Source organism: Pleurodeles waltl, chromosome 6 (genome assembly GCF_031143425.1).
Source record: "Pleurodeles waltl isolate 20211129_DDA chromosome 6, aPleWal1.hap1.20221129, whole genome shotgun sequence".
In the NCBI taxonomy this organism is placed as follows: Eukaryota; Metazoa; Chordata; class Amphibia; order Caudata; family Salamandridae; genus Pleurodeles; species Pleurodeles waltl.
Window position 1 is genome coordinate 1479215486 of NC_090445.1, and position 20254 is coordinate 1479235739.

Consider the following 20254-nt stretch of genomic DNA (forward strand, 5'->3'; position numbering starts at 1 on the left):
ACAGGCACACAATACCAATACCCACAGAACTTCCATGCACCTCACACAACACACCACTAAATAGCACCCCACCTATCACTACACACTCCACCCCACACATCATCCACACCACCCCATGGCACCTCAAAGACACCCCAGGTTCTCAGATGCTGAACTCAGGGTCATGGTGGAGGAAATCCTATGAGTAGAGCCCCAGCTGTTCGGGACACAGGTGCAGCACACCACCATTGCCAGGAAGATGGAGTTATGGAGCAGAATAGTGGACAGGGTCAACGCTGTGGGACAGCACCCAAGAAATCGGGATGACATCAGGAAGAGGTGGAACGACCTACGGGGAAGGTGTGTTCCATGGTATCAAGGCACAACATCGCGGTACAGCGGACTGGCGGCGGACCCCCACCTCCTCCCCCCGAATTTACAACATGGGAGGAGCAAGTCTTGAACATCCTGCATTCTGAGGGCCTCGCTGGAGTATCTGGAGGAATGGACTGTGGTAAGTCTCATCTCACTACTTCATCACCCCCACCCCACCTGCATGCCAACTCATACCCCCACCCTCACCCCCTTCACAACTACCCCTTGCAAATGTCTCACCATCACAACCCACCCATCCCAAAACTTAGCCCTGCATGCTGCCCCAAATCTTGGACACCCATCACCAAAGCATGCCCAATGCACGTACCCATCACCCCCCCCCCCAAAACACCATCACAACAGCCCCCACAAAGGAATGCCAGCACTGGGGTACACTGGCACCCACCCATTGCACGCCATTGGCACACACAGAAGCAATAACCATACTTTTATACCCCTGCAGGACCCGAACGCCAGGTCACCGCGCAGGAGGGTCCACAAATGTCCCCTCCACCCCCAGAAGAGGCCCACAGTGATGACAGCAGCTCTGTCTCCCTGGATCTAGATGACCAGCCCGGTCCATCGGGGACCTCTGGACAGTCGGTTCCCCTCAGACAGGCACAGGCCACAGCAGACCTTCCCCCCTCTGGGAACACCAGCACAGCACCCACCCAGCGGGCCCATACCTCTTTCCCCAGGACACGTCAATCAGCGGTGTGTCCAACACTACAGGGAACCCAAGCTAACCCACCACCCCCAACAACAACAGGGACCTGGGAGCAGTGGTAGTGGTCACACGGTCCAGGGGACGGAGGCCCAAGGAAACAGGGGAACTGGGAGGGCAGCTGTGCGACAGTGGGGGACAGGCCTAGGGAACCCACTCTCCACGAGGCCCTCTCCTCCATCATGGGAGCATACCACAACTCCCAGGAGACGATGGCGACGGTCCTGGCCAGGTTTTAGGAAATCCAGCTTCTGCAGGAACAACAGTATATGGGGTTCAGGGAGGAACTGAGAAACATCAGTACCGCCATGGGTACCATCGTAGTGGCCCTGGATGAGTTAATCTCCACATTGCGGACCACTGTGGCACCTCAAAGGGCCCCTGACACTAGCATGGACCAAGAACTGGCTACCACCGCCGCCGGCGCTAGTGGACAGGAGGCCCCGACAGAAGCCCAACAGGCCACCAGAACCCCACCCCCTGCAGAAGGAGAACCACCCCGCAAGCGGGCCCTGAGATCCAGGAAGAAGACAGAGTAACATGTCACGACCCCCGCCAGCAAAGGATACCGTCATGATTGTCATCCCACTGTCCCACATTGTCACCCTGTCCAACCTTAAACTGCCCCTGCTCCACATCCCACAGGCATTTGGACAATGCACCTGTGAACCTGATAGTCTGGACTCTGCCATGGACAATCCTCCACCATCACCCTTCACCGATTTCCAACCACCCATCCAAATTAGAGCACTTGAATAAACACACTTATTGCACATAAACAATCTGGAGTCTGTCTGTGATTTTAAAAAATGTATTAGACATGACAGTGCCAAAATTGTTATTCACATTGTGATGCCAAAAAAACGCTGTCACACAGCTGTAGTCCATGGGGAAACTAAGCAGATGTCACGAAGTGGGGTCCACAGCTCTGAAAACGGAAGGGAAAGTCACAACACAGTTACCATACACTGGGGGAAAAAGTCAGACAGTAGAGAGGTAGGAGTCTTTAAGTAAATGTAATATGCCGGTGTGTACTCTTACCTGTGTGTCACTGAAAGTATTGCTCTATTACTGTGTTCCTGTTGTCTATGTCGTCCTCTTCGGCTTCCTCTTCTTCACTCTCCACAGGCTCCACAGCTGCTAGAACACCACCATCTGGACCATTGTCCGGCAGAAAAGACACCTGGCGGTGCAAAGCCAGGTTGTGAAGCATACATCAGGCCACGATGATCTGGCACACCTTCTTTGGTGAGTACATTAGGGATCCACCTGTCATATGGAGGCACCTGAACCTGGCCTTCAGGAGGCCAAAGGTGCGTTTGATCACCCTCCTAGTCCGCCCCTGGGCCTCATTGTAGCGTTCCTCTGCCCTGGTCCTGGGATTCCTCACTGGGGTCAATAGCCAGGAAAGGTTGGGGTAACCAGAGTCCCCTAATAGCCACACACGGTGCCTCTGGAGTTGCCCCATCACATACGGGATGCTGCTATTGCGCAGGATGTAGGCGTCATGCACTGAGCCAGTGAACTTGGCATTAACATGGGGGATGTACTGGTCTGCCAAACAGACCATCTGTACATTCATCGAATGATAACTTTTCCTGTTCCTGTACACCTGTTCACTTTCTCTGGGGGGTACCAAAGCCACATGGGTCCCATCAATGGCACCTATGATGTTGGGGATATGTCCAAGGGCATAGAAGTCACCCTTCACTGTAGGCAAATCCCCCACCTCAGGGAAAACGATGTAGCTCCGCATGTGTTTGAGCAGGGCAGACAACACTCTGGACAACACGTTGGAAAACATAGGTTGAGACATCCCTGATGATATGGCCACTGTTGTTTGAAATGACCCACTTGCTAAGAAATGGAGTACTGACAGCACCTGCACTAGAGGGGAGATCCCTGTGGGTTGGAGGATGGGTGACATCAGGTCTGGCTCGAGCTGGGCACACAGTTCATGTATAGTGGCTCGGTTAAGCCTGTATGTCAGAATGACATGTCGTTCCTCCATTGTCGACAGGTCCACCAGCGGTCTGTACACGGGAAGATTCCTCCATCTCCTCGCATTGCCAAGCAGACGGTACCTAGGAAGGAAAACAGAGATCACAGAGTCAATCAACCCACAGGTACGTTGCCACAGCTTGCACACAACACGATTCACTATGCATTGAATGGTGTGTATGAGTGTTGAGGAAAGGCCTAGGTATGTGTGACGCAGTAGAAATTAAGCCATGTGGGCCCTTGAAATGGCGGCTGCCTGACCTGTGAAGTGTGACAATGGGATGTGAGGTCAATGCGCTGGCGTGGCACACCGTGGCGGTAGGCGGTCGAAGACCGCGGCGCAAAGCCGCATTGGTTCACATTGAATCCTATGGGTTTCAGGAGCCAATGACGATGTGCGCCGGCGGTCGCGGTATGCACCGCTGCGGGCGTGACCACCATTTTCTATCAGCTTAATCACTCGATACCTGATCTTCCACAGGAGAGGACCTACACTGCAAGTGCTGCTGTGACCTCGGTCTGGAAGAGACAATGGCTGCTGCGACTGGGGAAAGGGCACCTGCCTTCACTTCTGAAGAATTGGAGAAACTCGTGGATGGGGTCCTCCCCCAGTATGCGCTACTCTACGGTCCTCCAGACCAACAGGTAAGTACACTGGGACCATGCTTTGTGGGCAATGCCTGAGTTGAGTCGGGTGGATGAAAGATGGTGGGGAGGGGAGCGATTGAGTCATGCATCAGACGACAGATGAGAGCATGTGCCACATGGCAAGGGTGGGGATGGGGGGCCACTCACATTGAGCATGCAGAAGGTGATGACAATTTTTCTCTCCCTGTACATGTGACATAGGTCAGCGCCCACCAGAAAATCGCGATTTGGCGTGCCATTGCCAAGGACGTCTGGACCCTGGGAGTCCACAACAGACGGGGCACCCACTGCCGGAAGAGGTGGGAGGACATCCGCCGCGGGAGCAGGAAGACGGCGGAGGCTCTGCTGGGGATGGCCTCCCAACGTAGGAGGGGTGCCAGTCGTCAATTGACCCGCCTGATGTCCCGGATCCTGGCGGTGGCCTACCCCGATTTGGATGGGCGCGTGAGGACATCACAGCAGACACAAGGGGGTGAGTACAGTCTCATTCTGGCGACTTTGCGCGCAGTGGAGGTGTCTGGGTGGGGGAGGAAGGCTGTGGGTCTCCCTAGGCCAGGGCGAATTCTGTAGGCTAGGCCCCCTCGATAAGGCATGGCCCTGTGCCCCCACCCCCCACCTCTGTAGGGTGCCAAGTTCAGGTATCCATGGCCCTGTGTCATCTATGCGTGCAGTTGTCGTCGATAGGCTTGTAGGCCATGTCCCACGGATTGAGTAGTGGACCCCAAGTGCGCGGCGTAGTGCAGGGGGCTTCTGTGTCTGTCTTGTCCGCCAACTGTAGCGGTAATCCATGCACTCAACATGTCTTTATTTCTCCCCCCCCCCTTTTTTGTGGTCTTCCTGTTCATGTGTGCATCAGCATCATCAGGCGGAGGAGAAGTGGCATCGGAGCACGAAGGAGCTGCATCTCACATGGCCATGGCGGGCCATGCAACTGAGTCGGATTTCACCAGTGAGACGGAGGGCGAGGGGAGCTCCACAGCGGGGACTCGTGCTGATGTCAGTGGCAGCGACTCGTCCTCTGAAGGGAGCTCCCTTGTGGTGGCGGCAACATCCGTGCCCCCCGCAACAACAGGTACAGCCTCCACCCAGCGCAGCCCCTCAGCGTTTGCCCCGTGCCCGCTCACCCAGGAAGGTGGGCATCTCCTTTTCCCCAGGCACCTCAGGCCCTGCCCCAGTCACCCCTGCTGCCCTCAGTGAGGAGGTCATTGACCTCCTGAGGACCATCATTGTTGGGCAGTCTACTCTTTTGAATGCCATCCAGGGTGTAGAAAGGGAGGTGCACCGGAGTAATGCATACCTGGAGGGCATTCATTCGGGTCAGGCTGCCCATCAGCGATCGTTCAACGCTCTGGCCTCAGCACTGACTGCAGCATTTGTCCCAGTCTCTAGCCTCCCCCCTCCAACTTCCTCCACCCAGACCCAATCCCCAGTACCTCTGCCTATCCCAGACACACCATCAGACCAGCCTGCACACACCTCAACACCCAAGGGAAGCTCATCCAGACATAAGTACCACACATCACACAAGCATTCACACAAGCAACATCCACATGCAGACATACCAACAGCCACTGCCTCCACTGTGTCCCCCTCCTCCTCGTCTCCCTCCTCCCTCCCTGTGACGTCTCCACTCACACTTGCATGCACAACATCTTCAGCCACTACGTCCATCACCAGCACACCCACCAGAACACTCCGCACACGTGCAGTCACCACCCCCACTACCATGTACACGTCCCCTGTGTCCTCTCCCAGTGTGTCTGTCACCCCCTCTTCCAAACCACACAAACGCAAGCAGCCACCCACCCAACAGCCATCCACCTCACGACAGCCTCCAGCCCAAGCACCTGCACCCAAAGACACCAGACTTCACACTCCTACAACCACATCCTCTTCCTCCACTCCCATACCCACTACACCTACCCATCACTCTCTTTCCAAATTGCTTTTCCTTGCCAACCTTAACCTCTTTCCAACAACTCCCCCACCCTGTCCATCTCATAAGACTGATATCAGCACCTCAACCACCACCAAACCAGGTCCTATCAGGACTGTTGTCCAAAGACTGTGGAGTCCCCCACCCTCAAGGGCAACAACTCCGGCGAGGAGCCAAGGCACGCCCAGCCCACCCCCGGAAAAGCACCGAAAAGTGAGCAGTGCCCGGCGCGAGAGGCCACGGACACCAGGGACCAAAAACCCTACCCTGGCTCCGTCTGGAAGTGGGGTGCCACCTGGCACACCGCCAAAGGTGTCAAAGGGCCACAGACGACCAGGGAAGGGTGGGAAGGCAGCACGCCCGACAAGTCCAGCAGCAGGCCACCTGCCCAGGAGTCCCCCACCAGCCCCCTCCCAGGTGTGCAGGAGGACACCCAGAGGCCCGGTACGGCAGCCCAGGAGGGCCCCGCAAGCCAACGGACAGATGGGCAGGAAGGCCCTGCCAGCCACATGCCAGGTGGCGAGTGACACCCATGCCTGGGCCGGAACCGCTGAACTGGGCCCTTTCAAACAAGCACCGCTGAACTGGGCCCTTTCAATCAAGCACCGCTGAACTGGGCCCTTTCAAACAAGCACCGCTGAACTGGGCTCCGCCATCTCAAGAACCGCTCTGCTGGGCACCGCCGTCTCAAGCACCGCTCCGCTGGGCCCTTCATCTCAAGCACCGCTGAACTGGGCACCACCATCTCAAGCACCGCTGAACTGGGCACCGCCGTCTCAAGCACCGCTGAACAGGGCACCCCCGTCTCAAGCACCGCTGAACTGGGCACCGTCGTCTCAAGCACCGCTGAACTGGGCACCGCCATCTCAAGAACCGCTCCGCTGGGCACCGTCGTCTCAAGAACCCCTGAACTGGGCCCTTCATCTCAAGCACCGCTGAACAGGGCACCGCCATCTCAAGAACCGCTCCGCTGGGCACCGCCGCCTCAAGCACCGCTCAGCTGGGCCCTTCATCTCAAGCATCGCTGAACTGCGCCCTTTCAAACAAGCACCGCTGAACTGGGCACCGCCATCTCAAGAACCGCCCCGCTGGGCACCGCCGGGCACCTCTGTCTCAAGCACCGCTCCGCTGGGCCCTTCATCTCAAGCACCGCTCCGCTGGGCCCTTCATCTCAAGCACCGCTCCGCTGGGCCCTTCATCTCAAGCACTGCTCCGCTGGGCACCGCCGTCTCAAGCACCGCTCCGCTGGGCCCTTCATCTCAAGCACCGCTGAACTGGGCCCTTCATCTCAAGCACCGCTCCGCTGGGCACTGCCGTCTCAAGCACCGCTGAACTGGGCACTTCATCTCAAGCACCGCTGGCCCATTGGCGGAAGGGGCAGGCCCCCATCTGTGTCGGGCAGGGCTGCACGAGGCACTCTGGGCACTAGTCCCCCTCTAGTTCCAGTGGAGACTGTTATCCACTTGAGAGACTGTGGCTTTGCACTCCCCAGGATGGTACAGTGGGCAAGCCACCCACTGTAGAGACTTGAGAGACTGTGGCTTTGCACTCCCCAGGATGGCACAGTGGGCAAGCCACCCACTGTAGAGACTTGTGAGACTGTGGCTTTGCATTCCCCAGGATGGCACAGTGGCAACCCACCCACTGTAGAGAAACTGCCCCAGCTCCACTTCCTATGCCCCTTTGGACAATCCACCTGTGAGACTAATAGACTGGACTCTGCCATGGACGTTCCTCCACTATCACCCCTGACCATTTTACAACCCCCTCCACTATTTACCACTTAAATAAACACCCTTAAATCACAAAACAATCTGGAGTCAGTCTGTGCTTTCACAATTGTGTATTTGCAATAACTGAGGGAAATAGAAATGTCCATTGTATTGTCAACATACCTATGTCACACAGCTCTAGTCCATGCGGAAACAAAGTAGATGTCACACAGTGGGACCCACATCTGTGAAATCGTAAGGGAAAGTGACAACTCAGTGACCATACACTGGGTGAAAATGACAGACAGATGAGAGGTAGTAGAATTAAATCAGATGTAGCAGGCAGTGTTGTCTTCTTACCTGTGTCTCAATGGAAGTATTGGTAGATCACTGTGTTCCTGTTGTCTATGTCCTCTTCTTCTGCTTCCTCGCCTTCACTGTCCACAGGCTCCACAGCTACCACAACACCTCCATCTGGACCATGTCAGTGGCAGCGACTCGTCCTCTGAAGGGAGCTCCCTTGTGGTGGCGGCAACATCCGTGCCCCCCGCAACAACAGGTACAGCCTCCACCCAGCGCACCAGCACCGCCCTCCCAGCAGCCCCTCAGCGTTTGCCCCGTGGCCGCTCACCCAGGAGGGTAGGCATCTCCTTTGCCCCAGGCACCTCAGGCCCTGCCCCTGTCACCCCTGCTGCCCTCAGTGAGGAGGCCATTGACCTCCTCAGGTCCCACACTGTTGGGCAGTCTACCATTTTGAATACCATCCAGGGTGTAGAGAGGCAGTTACAACAAACCAATGCATACCTGGAGGGAATTAATTCTGGTCAGGCAGCCCAACAGAGAGCTTTTCAGACTCTGGCCCACCCAACAGCCATCCACCTCACGACAGCCTCCAGCCCATGCACCTTCACACAAAGTCACCAAACGTACACCTCCTACAACCACTACCTCTTCCTCTACTCCCAAACCCCCTCCATCTACCCGTCCCAGTGTGCCAAAAAACTTTTCATGTCCAGCCTTGACCTCTTTCCCTCACCTCCCCCACCCCTTCAGTCTCCTAGGGCCCGCCTCTCCAGGTCGCAACCCAACGCCTTAGCCACAACATCTGCTGGAACAGTGGCACCAGTAGGCAGCAGGCCAGCCAGTGTGGCAAGGAGCCAGAGCACGGACAGTCTCCCACCTCAAAAGCATAAAAAGTTGGCCAGTGCCTGTAGGGAGAGAGGAAAAAAATCTGCCACCGAAGCCGCTCCTAGGGGTACAGTTGGGGGTGTGGAGACAGCTGCGCCAACATCCAAGGTGGGAAAGGGGCACAGTAAAACCAGCAAGTCTGGGAAAACCTGCACGGCGGACAAGACCGCAACAAGCACGGCTGCCAAGGACTCCGCCGCCACCAGCACCGCTGCCAAGGACACCGCCACCAGCAGCACCGCTGAACAGGACACTGACGCCACCAGCACTGCTGAACAGGACACCACTGCCACCAGCACCGCTGCCAAGAACACCGCCACCACCAGCACCGCTGCCAAGGACACCGCCGCCACCAGCACCGCTGAACAGGACACCGCCGCAACAAGCACCGCAGGCCAGTGAGCACAAAAGATTCCGACGCTACTGAGGCTGCCAGAGCAGGATGAAGCACTTTGGGCACAAAGCCCCCTCCAGAACCAGAGGAGAGATCCATCCACTACCTCAGTCCTTGGCAGGATGATGCACTCTGGGCACAAAGCCCCCTCCATAACATGTGGAGAATCACATCCACTACCTCAGTCCTTGGCAGGATGAAGCACTCTGGGCACAAAGCCCCCTCCAGAACCAGTGGAGGGATCCATCCACTACCTCAGTCCTTGGCAGGATGAAACACTCTGGGCACAAAGCCCCCTCCAGAACCAGTGGAGAATGACATCCACTATCTCTGTCCTTGGCAGGATGAAGCACTCTGGGCACAAAGCCCCCTCCAGAACCAGTGGAGAATGACATCCACTACCTTAGTCCTTGGCAGGATGAAGCACTCTGGGCACAAAGCCCCCTCCAGAACCAGTGGAGAGATCCATCCACTACCTCAGTCCTTGGCAGGATGAAGCACTCTGGGCACAAAGCCCCCTCCAGAACCAGTGGAGAATGACATTCACTATCACTGTCCTTGGCAGGATGAAGCACTCTGGGCACAAAGCCCCCTCCAGAACCAGTGGAGAGATCCATCCACTACCTCAGTCCTTGGCAGGATGAAGCACTCTGGGCACAAAGCCCCCTCCAGAACCAGTGGAGAATGACATCCACTACCTCAGTCCTTGGCAGGATAAAGCACTCTGGGCACAAAACCCCCTCCAGAACCAGTGGAGAGATCCACCTACTACCTCAGTCCTTGGCAGGATGAAGCACTCTAGGCACAAAGCCCCCTCCAGAACCAGTGGAGAGATCCATCCACTACCTCAGTCCTTGGCAGGATGAAGCACTCTGGGCACAAAGCCCCCTCCAGAACCAGTGGAGAATGACATCCACTACCTCAGTCCTTGGCAGGATGAAGCACTCTGGGCACCAGCCCACCTCCAGAACCAGTGGAGACTGTTATCCACTTGAGAGACTGTGGCTTTGCACTCCCCTGGATGCAGCAGTGGGCACCCCACCCACTGTAGAGACTTGAGAGACTGTGGCTTTGCACTCCCCAGGATAAAGTAGTGGGCAAACTAACCACTGGAGAGACTTGAGAGACTGTGGCTTTGCACTCCCCAGGATGCAGCAGTGGGCAACCCACCCACTGTAGAGACTTGAGAGACTGTGGCTTTGCACTTCCCTGGATAAAGCAGTGGGCAACCCACCCACTGGAGAGACTTGAGAGACTGTGGCTTTGCACTCCCCTGGATGAAGCAGTGGGCAAACCACCCACTGGAGAGACTTGAGAGACTGTGGCTTTCCACTCCCCAGGATAAAGCAGTGGGCATGGAGCCCCCTCGTGGATCTGGCATTGTGCACTCATCCGGCTGAGGTGCCTCCCCTTCCCTTCCCCCTGAGGTGCCTGTTTTATTTCTATCTGATGCCCCAGCAGTGTTCTCTCCATCTTATTCGGGTATTGAGTGTGGGCCTCGCCCATGCATTTTGGGCCCAGTGGTCCACGGACTATGATGGTGGAATCCTTTGGACTTTTATTCTTGGTGTACATATTTGTTTATAGTGTAGATATCTTTATTTATGTATACATTTTTGATTCATGGATTTGAATATATTACAATCATTCGACTCATTTCCTTTTGTCCTTGCATTCTTCCAGGGGGGTTTGGGTGGTGTAACTGTAATTTATCATGATGTATTAATGTGTGTGTTGTCATGGTTAAGGGTGGGGGTGGGGGTGTTGCGTGTTGCGTGTGTGTGTCACTCTCTTTTCCCTGCCCCCTCCCCTGTGTCGTAGGTGCAGTACTCACCGTGGTCTTCGCCATCGTCTTTGTTGTTCCTGGTAGAGAAGTAGGAGGATAAGGGCTGGCAGTATCTGGAGCTCGGGTTCCATGGTGTCCTGATTCCTCGTGGGATGTGTAGAGGTGAGCGTTTTTCCTTCCAAGTCCTGTTTCTGCCATGTTTTTGATCGTGGTGAATCCGCCCCAGAAAAGGTGGCGGATTGGACTGTTGTAATTCTGTGGGCGGTACATTGTCCTCCGCCTGTCTGTTGGTGGTTACCGCTGTGGTGTTTGTTTGTACCGCCTTGGCGGTCAGCGTGTTAAAGTGGCTGTCTATGTTGGTGGTTTCCGCCATGTTCGTGATTCAAATTACTTTTGCGCGAGCATGTTGGCGGTTTTTACCGCCGCTTTAACACCGACCACCAGGGTTGTAATGACCACCATAGTCTTTTGGTTGTACTTAAATGACAAGGTATTCCTAGAAAATGGAATGCTCTCTTGTTTTTTTTCAGCACAAACTTGTTTCTTGTTATCATTGTTCTGTGTGTTCATCACCGCACCTGAAATGGAAATGTTAGACAAAGACAACTCCAATTGTTTTGCATCCTCTAAGGAACATTCAGTACTCTTTGCTACATCAATAGCTTTTTCTAAGGATGGATCTTTACATGTTAGTTACTTTTCCTGGATCCTTTTGGAATAGCATCTTGCTACTAATTGATCACGTCTGAGTTGAGAGGTAAAATTCTCAAATTTGCACTTGGCAGCTAAAACATTTAGGGCCAGATGTACCAAAGGGTTTTACCCATTCTGTGTGTATGGGAAAATTCGTTGGTACATATGGCCCTTAATGCTGTAATGAACGAATCTTCACTTTCGTTAGGATTTTGTGTCCTTGTAAAGAATTTATACTTATGTACTACAACATTCTTAGTCACAGTAAAATGCTTGTCCAGTTGTGCGACCGCCATTTCAAAATCATCTAATTCTTCTTCCTCACGGAATTCATAGACTGGTAGATGATCGAAGATGTTCTGTCCTTCCGCACCCAGATAAACTTTTTTTTCTTTCAGGCCTAAATTTGTGTCCATCAATAGCTCCTAAATAGGCCTTGAAAGAATGCAGCCATAACTTCCACTCCAAAGGAGAATCACCAGGATCTTGTAAAAAAGGAGAGGGTGGCAACACGTTCTGAATTTTCCTTCTTGTATTTTTTTCCTCTTGAGACTAAAAGAAAAAAAAATCCGGTACCAACAAGAGAAAAGAATGTAAGGAAAAAGAAGAAAACAAAAAAAAATTGGAGTCTTTATGCTGTCCCAAAGAAAGATGGCCGATATATACTGACACTCTCCTTCTTCTGAAGTCCCTCTTCCACTTTGTTAACAGAAAAAAAACAGTCCTTCTTCTGTTTTATTGACTGAAATACTGCCAGATAAAAGAACAACGACTCCTGAGGGAGAAGATTCTTGGTAAGAGCTCAGTTAAATCAATATTTAATTTCGTTCTGCAGAACACAGTACTTTTTGTAAGAAACGTGCTGCCAAGAATAAAACAAATTAGCACATGCGCGAGTAACGCTCGACATTGCACGCGCGAGTGTATTTCACACAGCGCGCTCTGCTAATCAAGACTCGCGCTGAACACAACATTATAAAGGAACGATGTGTCAGCTTTCCAACTCTGTGCCCCCAAATGCCCTTACGAAGAACGCAGGTCAAAACGGAAACACAAAGCCGGCAGGAACTTCACCAAGGATGCGTCGATGTTGGAAAAATGAAGTGCGGCAGGGTAGGAAAAACGAAGTGCGGCAGAGCGACCTACTTCATCCTCGTCGCCACTTCTGTTAAGACACATAGGCCCTCATTCTGACCCTGGCGGTCGGTGATAAAGCGGCGGCCAAGCCGCCAACAGGCCGGCGGTCTAAAATATGCAATTCTGACCCTGGCGGGAACCGCCAACACAGCCCGCCAACTTAACACTCCGACCGCCACAGCGGTACAAACAAACAGCGCGGCGGTTCCTGCCAACAGCCCGGCGGCAGACAAAGTACCGCCCACCCTATTACGACCCACCAATCTGCCACCTTTTCCGGGGCGGGAGCACCGCCGATAAGAACACGGCGGAAACAGACTACGAACGGGAAAACGCTCTCTACGCACTCCACGCGAGATTCCGGCAGTATGGAGCCAGAGTTGCAGGTCATCCCCGCACTCCTATTCCTGCTCATATACCAGGAGCACGCCCGGCGGCGCGGAAGACATCGGTGAGTACGGCACCTAAGACACAGGGGAGGGAAAAGATTACCGGCACACACCCACCCACCCACACCCACTACAACACACACATCAATGCATTCCCACAGATCACTGTCACAACCCACAAACCACCCCCCTCCGAAATAATGCAAAGACCAAAAGAAGAGATCATAAACGGGCAGATATATTGAAATATGTACACCAGTAATCCCAATAAATAAATAAACTATGTACAAAATATATACAGCTACTAAATGTAGTCCAACCACTGTCCGTGGATCACAGGGGTCCTGTGCAAAGGGGCAAGGCCCAGTCCCACGACAAGAACTCCACGGAGAGAACACTGCAGGGGCATCAGAAAGAAAATAGGACAGGCACCTCAGGGGGAAGGGAAGGGGGGGCACCTCAGCCACTTGAGTACACGACGCCAGATCCACGAGGGGACTCCATGACCACTGGGCCATCCTGGGGAGAGCAAAGCCACAGTCCAAACAGTCCATACAGTGGGTGGCCTGCCCACTGGGCCATCCTGGGGAGAGCAAAGCCACAGTCCATACAGTCCATACAGTGGGTGGCCTGCCCACTGGGCCATCCTGGGGAGAGCAAAGCCACAGTCCATACAGTGGGTGGCCTGCCCACTGGGCCATCCTGGGGAGAGCAAAGCCACAGTCCATACAGTCCATACAGTGGGTGGCCTGCCCACTGGGCCATCCTGGGGAGAGCAAAGCCACAGTCCATACAGTCCATACAGTGGGTGGCCTGCCCACTGGGCCATCCTGGGGAGAGCAAAGCCACAGTCCATACAGTCCATACAGTGGGTGGCCTGCCCACTGGGCCATCCTGGGGAGAGCAAAGCCACAGTCCAAACAGTCCATACAGTGGGTGGCCTGCCCACTGGGCCATCCTGGGGAGAGCAAAGCCACAGTCCATACAGTCCATACAGTGGGTGGCCTGCCCACTGGGCCATCCTGGGGAGAGCAAAGCCACAGTCCAAACAGTCCATACAGTGGGTGGCCTGCCCACTGGGCCATCCTGGGGAGAGCAAAGCCACAGTCCAAACAGTCCATACAGTGGGTGGCCTGCCCACTGGGCCATCCTGGGGAGAGCAAAGCCACAGTCCAAACAGTCCATACAGTGGGTGGCCTGCCCACTGGGCCATCCTGGGGAGAGCAAAGCCACAGTCCATACAGTCCATAACAGACCCCACTGCCACTGGAGGAGGCAAGTTGGCCAGAGGACATCCTGCAGCCCTTCCCGAGATAGATCCTGCCCTGCCACGTCTGCCAAAGGGCCAGCGGTTCTTGCCCTGAAGGGCCCAGTTCAGCGGTTCTTGAGACGGCGGGGCCCAGTTCAGCGGTCCTTTCCTTGAAGGGCCCAGTTCAGCGGTTCTTGCCCTGAATGGCCCAGTTCAGCGGTTCTTGAGACGGCGGGGCCCAGTTCAGCGGTTCTTGAGACGGCGGGGCCCAGTTCAGCGCTCCTTGCCTTGAAGGGCCCAGTTCAGCGGTTCTTGAGACGGCGGGGCCCAGCGGAGCGGTGCTTGAGACGGCGGGGCCCAGTTCAGCGGTCCTTGCCTTGAAGGGCCCAGTTCAGCGGTTCTTGCCCTGAAGGGCCCAGTTCAGCGGTTCTTGAGACGGCGGGGCCCAGTTCAGCGGTTCTTGAGACGGCGGCCGGTCTATGGCCAACTGCTAATTGCCTGGTGGTGCCCTCCTGGGCAGCGGGGATGGTGCTCCTTCACTGCCCACCTGGGCTGTGGGTGGTGGGGCCCTCCTGGCCAGCTGGGCTGGGTCCTCCCTGGGCAGCGGCTATGGGGGTGGTGGGCTCTCCCGGGGCAGCTGTGCCGGTTCCTCCCGGGGCAGCGGCTATGGGGGTTGTGGGCTCCTCCTGGGCAGCAGGCCTGCTGCCTGACCTCTCCGACTTGCTGCCCTTGCCCTCCTTAGTCGTGGGCCTGTGGCCCTTTCCTCCCTTTGGAGCTGTGGCTGGTGACTGTCTCTGGGTGGTGTCCGGGGGGGATGTAGAAGGCGGGCTCCTGCGGCGACCCTTCCGCCTTCTGCTCCTCTTCCCAGGGGGTGGGCTGGCTGTCCCCTTGCTGCTGGGCGAAGACCCAGACATGCGGGATGGCGGGCTCCAATACCCCTGCACCCTTGTCAAGGGGGCTGCAGGGCTGGTGGTGGCTGAGGTGCTCTTCTTACCCCGACGAGAAGGAGGGGGGGGCTCAGGGTCAGGAAAGAAGTTAGTAGTGGCGAGGAAGAGCTTCTTGGGACAATGGAGAGTGGTAGGTACAGTGGGAATGGGAGTGGAGGGAGAGGATGTGGTTGTAGGTGAGTCACGTTTGCTGTCTTTGGGTGCAGGTGCAGGAGGGATAGGCTGTCGTGAGGTGGATGGCTGTTGGGTGGGTGGGTGGCTGCGTTTGTGTGGTGTGGAAGAGGGGGTGACAGACACAGTGGGAGAGGACACAGGGGACGTGTAAATGGCAGTGGGGGTGGTGACTGCACGTGTGCGGACTGGAGTGGAGGGTGTGCTGGTGATGGAAACACTGGCTGATGGTGAGGTGAATGGAGGTGTGAGTGTAGACGTCACAGGGAGGGAGGAGGGAGACGAGGAGGTGGGGGTCACAGAGGTGGTAGTGACTGTTGGCATGTCTGCATCGGAATGTTGCGTGTGTGAATGTCTGCGTGATCTGTGGTGCTTATGTTTGGATGAGCTTCTCTTGGGTGTTGAGGTGTGTGCAGGCTGGTCTGATGGTGTGGGTGGGACAGGCAGAGGAACAGGAGACTGGGAGGAGGGAGTTAGTAGAGGCAGGCAGGAGACAGGGACAATGGCTGCCGTCAGTGCTGAGGCCAGAGCCTGGAACGATCGCTAATGGGCAGCCTGACCCGAATGAATGCCCTCCAGGTACGCATTGCTGCGATGAACCTCCCTCTCCACCCCCTGGATGGCATTCAAAAGGGTAGTCTGCCCAACAATGAGCGTTCGGAGGAGGTCAATGACCTCCTCACTGAGGGCAGCGGGGGTAACAGGGGCAGGGCCTGAGGTGCCTGGGGCGAAGGAGATGCCCGTCTTCCTGGCAGAGCGGGCACGGGGCGAACGCTGAGGGGCTGCTGGGAGGGCGGAGATGGTGCGCTGGGTGGCGGCTGTACCTGTAATGGTGGGGGGCACGGATGGTGCCACCCCCGCAAGGGAGCCCCCTTCCGAGGACGTGTCCGTGTCGCTGCAGGCTCCAGTCGTCCCCGTCGTGGAGCTCCCCTCGCCCTCCGTCTCACTGGTCCAGTCTGACTCTGTGGCATGGCCCTCCTGGGCCATGTGAGATGCAGCTCCCTCCTGCCCCGATGCCACTTCTCCTCCGCCTGATGATGCTGATGCACACAAGCACAGAAAGACAAACAAAAAGGGGGGGGGAGAGAGAAATAAAGGGATATTGAGTACATGGATCTCCGGTACAGTTAGCGGACATGACAGACACAGATGCCCCCTGCACTAAGTTGCGCACTTGGGGTCCGCTACGCATTCCGTGGAACATGCCCTACACGCCTAGAGTTGACAACTGCACCCATGGATGACACGGCCCAGGGATGGCTGTACTGACAAACTACTGAGGGTGGTGGCTGGGGACACAGGGGCTTACGGGGGTGCCCAGCCTACAGATATCGCCCTGGCCTAGGGGGACCCCCAGCCCTCCTCCCCCACCCAGACACCTCCACTGCGCGACAACAGAGTAGATAATGCTTGTACTCACCCCCTTGTGTCTGCTGTGCTGCCCTCACGCGCCCATCCAAATCAGGGTAGGCCACCGCCAGGATCCGGAACATCAGGGGGCTCAGTTGACGGCAGGCACCCCGCCTACGTTGGGAGGCCATCCCCAGCAGAGACTCGGCGGTCTTCTTGGTCCCGCGGCGGATGTCCTCCCACCTCTTGCGGCAGTGGGTGCCCCGTCGATGGTGGACCCCCAGGGTCCGGACTTCCTTGGCGATGGCACGCCAAATCCCGATCTTCTCATGGGCGCGGACCTATGTGACACGTACAGGGAGGGAGAAATACCACGTTCAAGTTTGTCAGCATTTTCCTTGCCAGTGGCCCAACGCCCCCCATCCCCGCCAGGCCCCCCCGCCAGGCCCCCCGCCAGGCCCAACATGCCCCCCATCCCCGCCAGGCCCCCCGCCAGGCCCCCCGCCAGGCCCAACATGCCCCCCATCCCCGCCAGGCCCCCCGCCAGGCCCCCCGCCAGGCCCAACATGCCCCCCATCCCCGCCATGCCCCCCGCCAGGCCCAACATGCCCCCCATCCCCGCAAGGCCCCCCGCCAGGCCCAACATGCCCCCCATCCCCGCCAGGCCCCCCGCCAGGCCCCCCGCCAGGCCCAACATGCCCCCCATCCCCGCCAGGCCCCCCGCCAGGCCCAACATGCCCCCCATCCCCGCCAGGCCCCCCGCCAGGCCCCCAAGCCAGCCAGTGTCCCCAAATCCAGATTGAATTAAACTCACTTGTTGGTCTGGAGGACCATAGAGTAGCGCATACTGGGGGAGGACCCCATCCACGAGTTTCTCCAACTCCTCTCCAGTGAAGGCAGGGGCCCTTTCCCCAGGCGCAGCAGCCATTGTCCCTTCCAGACCGAGGTCACAGCAACACTTGCAGTATAGGTCCTCTCCTGTGAAAGTTCAAGTCGCAAGTGGATAAGTAGATAGAAAATGGCGGTCACGTCCGCGGCGGTGCGTACCGCGGCGGTGCGTCCCGCCACCGCCGGCGCCCTTCGCCATTGGCTCCTGAAACCCATAGGCTTCAATGTTAACCAATGCGGCTTTGCGCCGCGGTCTTCGCCCGCCGCCCGCCGCGGTGTGCCACGCCAGCGCATTGACCTCACATCCCATTATCACACTTCACAGGTAAGGCAGCCGCCATTTCCAGGGCCCACATGGCTCAATTTCAACTGCGTCACACAGGCCTAGGCCTTGCATAGCCACTCAGACACGCCATTCACTGCATAGAGAATCGTATACTGTGCTAGCTGTGAGTACGTACCTGTGGGTTGCTTGACTGTGTGCTCCATGTTGTCCTTCCTAGGCACCGTCCGCTGGGTTGGGCGAGGAGACGGATGAATCCTCCCGTGTACCGACCGCTGGTGGACCTGTCGACAATGGAAGAACGCCACATTATCCTGACCTACCGTCTTAACCGTGCCACTATCCATGAACTGTGTGCCCAGCTGGAGCCCGACCTGATGTCCCCCATCCGCCAACCCACAGGGATTCCCCCTCTGGTGCAGGTCATGTCAGTACTCCATTTCTTGGCAAGTGGGTCATTTCAGACAACCGTGGGAATTGCTTCTGGGATGTCTCAGCCCATGTTTTCGAAGGTGTTATCCAGAGTGTTGTCTGCCCTGATGAAATCCGTGAGGAGCTACATCATTTTCCCTGAGGTGGGCGAATTGGCTACAGTGAAGGGTGATTTCTACGCCCTTGGACATATTCCCAACGTAATTGGTGCCATTGATGGGACCCATGTGGCTTTGGTTCCCCCAAGAGACAGGGAGCAGGTGTACAGGAACAGAAAAAATTACCATTCAATGAACATCCAGGTGGTGTGTTTGGCTGACCAGTACATCTCGCATGTAAATGCCAAATTCCCAGGGTCAGTGCATGAAGCCTACATCCTCAGGAATAGCAGCATCCCTTACGTGATGGAACAGCTACAGAGACACCGTGTATGGCTAGTGGGGGACTCTGGGTACCCCAACCTGTCGTGGCTACTGACCCCAGTAAGGAATCCCCGGACCAGGGCAGAGGAACGGTACAATGAGGCCCATGGGCGTACTAGGAGGGTGATCGAACGCACCTTTGGCCTCCTAAAGGCCAGGTTTAGGTGCCTGCATATGACAGGTGGATCCCTAATGTACTCACCTAAGAAGGTGTGTCACATCATCGTGGCCTGCTGCATGCTTCACAACCTGGCTTTGCGCCGCCAGGTGCCTTTCCTGCAGGAGGATGGTCGAGACGGTGGTGTTGTGGCAGCGGTGGAACCTGAGGAGAGTGACGAGGAGGAAGACGACGGGGCTGAAACAGACAACAGGGACAGAATCATTGAACAGTACTTCCAATAGGACACAGGTAACATTTCAAAGATAATTTAGTAAATGTTAACTACTCTCCAGCATCTCTGCTGCCTGTCTATTTGCCCCAGTGTATGATGACTGAGTTTTGGCTTTTCCCTCCCTATTTCAGATCTGGGGTCCCCACTACGAGTCCTGTGCTTCGTTTCCCCATGGACTACAGCTTTGTGGCAGCTGTTTGTTGACTTCACCATGTACAAGGACATATTTGCACTGTCATGTTAATTACAATCTATTGAAATCACAGCCAGACTCCAGATATTTTGGTGCAAAATAGGTGTTTATTGAAGTGCTCAAAATGGGATGGGTGGTTTCAAGTGGGTGGGGGCTATGGTGAAGGAATGTCCATTACAGAGTCTAGAGTAACAGTCACACAGGTGCATTGTCCAGAGGCCTGTGGAGAGATGGAGCATGGGCAGTTCAAGGATGGACAGGGTGACAATGTGGGACAGTGGGATGACATCAGGTGGTATCCATTGCTGGCGGGGGTCTTGACATCCTACTCTGTCTTCTTGCGAGATCTCAGGGCCTTCTTGCGGAGTGGTTCTTCTCCTGCAGGAGGTGGGGGTCTGGTGGGCTGCTGCTGTGCGGGGGCCTCCTGTCCACTAGCGCCGGCGGAGGTGGTTGGCTGTTCTTGGTCCAGGCTAGTGGCAGGGGCCCTTGGGTGTTGTTCAGTGTCCGCCCTGGTGTTTACGAGGTCCTGCAGCAGCCCTACCATGGTAACCAGGGTGGTGTTGATGGCTCTGATGTCCTCCCTGTACCCCCGATAGTGTTCCTCCTGCAGTGCCTGGATCTCCTGGAACCGGGCCAGTACCGTCGCCATCGTCTCCTGGGAGCGGTTGTATGCTCCCATGATGGTGGTGAGGACCTCGTGGAGAGTGGGTTCCCTGGGCCTCTCCTCCCCCCCCTGTCGCACAGCTGCCCTCCGAGTTCCCCTGTTTCCCTGGGCCTCTGCCCCCTGGCCGGTGTGCCCACTACCACTGCCCCCAGGTCCCTGTTGTTGTTGGGGTGGTGGGTTATCCTGGGTGCCCTGTAGTGGTAGACACACCGCAGATTGACGCGCCCTGGAGACAGAGGCATGGGCCCGCTGGGTGGGAGCTGTGCTGGTGTTCCCAGAGGGGTTAGGGTCTGTAGTGGCC